Source organism: Octopus bimaculoides, chromosome 4 (assembly GCF_001194135.2).
Source record: "Octopus bimaculoides isolate UCB-OBI-ISO-001 chromosome 4, ASM119413v2, whole genome shotgun sequence".
NCBI classification, from domain to species: Eukaryota; Metazoa; Mollusca; class Cephalopoda; order Octopoda; family Octopodidae; genus Octopus; species Octopus bimaculoides.
In genome coordinates this window covers 50,054,709-50,057,829 of record NC_068984.1, presented here as the reverse complement: position 1 = coordinate 50,057,829, position 3,121 = coordinate 50,054,709, and the positions used below count along the sequence as shown (strand labels likewise).

At 36.3% G+C, this 3,121-nt stretch overlaps 1 long non-coding RNA gene across 1 annotated transcript in view; it reads left to right on the top strand.

Moving 5' to 3' along the window:
- Window positions 1–244: 244 nt before the first annotated feature.
- LOC128247677 (uncharacterized) overlaps window positions 245–3,121 on the top strand; it is a 14,578-nt gene continuing 11,701 nt past the window's right edge. Inside the window, exon 1 of the long non-coding RNA XR_008264040.1 lies at window positions 245–432. This is a non-coding gene — a long non-coding RNA (uncharacterized LOC128247677). The remainder of the gene's footprint in view (window positions 433–3,121) is intronic.

Below are 3,121 nucleotides of genomic sequence, written 5' to 3'. Positions count from 1 at the left end.
AATTGCCAAAGGTGCCACGCAATGGGACTGAACCCGGAACCATGTAGTTGGGAAGCACGCTTACGCCTATGAACCTCGCACGCGCACACACACACACACACATACATACACACATATGCTTATGGGCTTGCACACGTGTTCGATTTTTTTTTTTTCGTGCGTCTGTTTAAAGCAGAGACTGCTATAAGCGTGTAGATGAGTCTGCAACTCGGTGAATTCTTAATTGAAGCTAATTCACGCTAATCGTCACTGGAGTGCATAGTGGTTTCTTTCCTATAGAAAGAACACTATCGTAAAATATCGTAAAGAAGCCGTAGTGTCGTAGAAGAACCCGTAGTGTCGTAGAAGAACCATTATTTAAGAGATTGAAATATCAAGTTTCACTCGAGTTTGAAATAATTTCATTTCAATTTGCCAGTTGATATTCTTAGGGTAAGTATGAACAACAGAATACCGCATTTCATTTGGTCTAAACATATCCTCAAATTAAGCCAATATAGTAAAGATAGAAGATAATTAAGGACTTAAATAAGAGCAATTATCAGTTAGGAATTGTATGTAATCAAAAGTATTTTAGAATAGAGATAATCACCATGTTTTGCGGGCCAGTTTATACTATTTTGGCTAGAATTATGCTGTAAATTGAAACTAAAGGTAAATTATCTCTCGAGGTGTGAGATAAGTATTTAGCAATTTTGGTAGCACAAGTTTTTACTTGAACTAGGAACGTTAATCTATGTCAAATAAACCCACTGCTTCTGTTTTGTTTTAACCAGTTAATCATTGATTGTTTTCTCGTATCAAATTTGCATATCTTCTGTGGGTTCTTACAAGTTCTATAGAAATCTAATATTATGTTTATTAGAAAGGCAACGAGCTGGCTGAATCGTTAGCATGCTCGATAAAATACTAAGCGGCGTTTCGTCTGAGTTCTAATTCCACCGAGGTCGACTTTGTCCTTCACCCGTTCGGGATCTATAAAGTAAACACCAGTTGAACACTCGACTCAATGTGATTGACTAACCACACCCCTCATCCCCGAAATTGCTGGCCTTGTGCCAAAATCTGGAACCAATATTTTTAACTTTTAGAATCAAACTTTTTAATCAATATTGTTATTCCGAGGTATTCTTCAAAGTACTGCAAAACTTACCAGGTTGGCACGAGTTGCTACTTCCTGTCTAAACGGTAGTATCATATCACCGGCAACATACACGTGACAACAACGCCTAATAATTTTTAGATCATAAAATGTAGCTCTAGATTTGTCCTCATCTTGTTTGTTGTTAGCACATTTCGACTGATATACCTTCATCGGGTGTCTTGAAGAAATTTCGAACCTGGGTTCTCATTCCTAAGGTATTTTTCGATGTTTTAATTATTATTATTATTATTATTATCATCATCATTATTATTATTTTTCAGGTCACTGCCTAGAATCGAACTCGGAATCTTGGGGTTAGTAGCCCGCGCTCTTAACCACTACGCCATATGCCCACATAGCAAATCTTCTTTAAATCCTGTTCAAGCTGGCATTACTTTTGTTTCCTTGTTTGTAGTGTGTGTGTGTGTGTGTGTGTGTGTGTGTGTGTGTGTGTGTGCGTGTGTGGTTGGGGGGGGATGAGGGAGAGAGAGAGTGCTTGTGTAGGTAATTAGGGTAAAATTCAAGCTTTGTAATCTTAAAGCACATCTGCTTATTCCAGTATTACAATCCAGTCGTTGTAGTTGTATTCATGTGAGGTACATATTGAAGTTGAAATTATGGAATAAATTTTTTTTTCTAATTTCGTTTTCTGATATATGTATTTATGCACAATCTATATATGAGTTTATGTAAGTGCTTATGTATGTCCGGGCGACTGTGTCTGTGTGTGTATGTATATGTGTGTGTGCATGTGTGCGTAAGTATATATGTACATCTATGTCTGTGTGTGTATGTACATATATGTTAGGTCATCTCATAAATTGGGGTTCGCGAAGTCTTAAAAATTCTCTGACAACCACTTTCCGGTGGTATGACAAGGATTCAAATCCTGCTGCTAGCCACACAGATGGCCTTCAAACAGCAACCCACTCCAGTAAGTTTTGATCACTGTCTCTAGCGGCTTCACATTGCCCTCTAAATTGAACTTCCACCCCTGTTTATCAATTGTTTGAACGCCTTCCTGCCGGTCATGGCTCTATGATCTCCGTTCTAGAGGTTCATGTCAAGTCTCACAGCCTTTACAGTCATGATGTCGGCATTTTGATACCTGGCTCAAATCATCATGATTCAGTTAATCTATTTCCATTATTCAAACCACGTCCAGTCCTCCATGACAGATAACTTATTTTTTTTCAACTACAACTTTAATCTTTATGCTTTCTATTGCTGTTGATTGTTCACCGATACATCTGTTTACTGTTCACCATACAAGTTATTCCTGATTAAAAAAAGGAGACATAAAAAGTATAGAGCTCGTCCACCTTCAGATCTACCCTGTGCTATCCAGTAGTAGTATTATACGTATTTCCAGGTTTGCGTTTGGGCATCTGTCATGTGTAAATAGGTAATTGAAGAAACTGGAGTCAACAAGAAGGGGTATGGTTGGACATTTACTTTTTTAATCACAATTGTTTGGACGCAGCGTAGTCCTCCAGGTGTGCAGGTACTTTATTATGCAACTGTTTCCCTGTATTATCAGATCTAATATAAACCACTCGTTTTGTTATCTAATATCTAATAATATGTGTATACATACATACATACATAAGAAGGATTTATATATATGTTTACATATGTATATGGACATATATACACATATATGAATATATGTGTATGTATGAATGCATATGTATCTTGTGGCGATGTTTTCTTTCTGCTACTATATAAAGGAAGCCGCCAATCAACAAATTTACGTTTGGGAATCATGAAATTGCGAAACTGGTGAAGCTACTCTAAATATAAATAAATCCTTTAAAAGACTTCAATTGCATTTTCACTTTTATTACTTTGTATTTCTACTCGTGTGGAAAAAAAATTGTATTCCCGTCTGTGTCTGTTTCTGTGTATAGATAGATAAACATTCAAACAGACAATTGGAAAGATATATATATATATATATATATATATATATATATA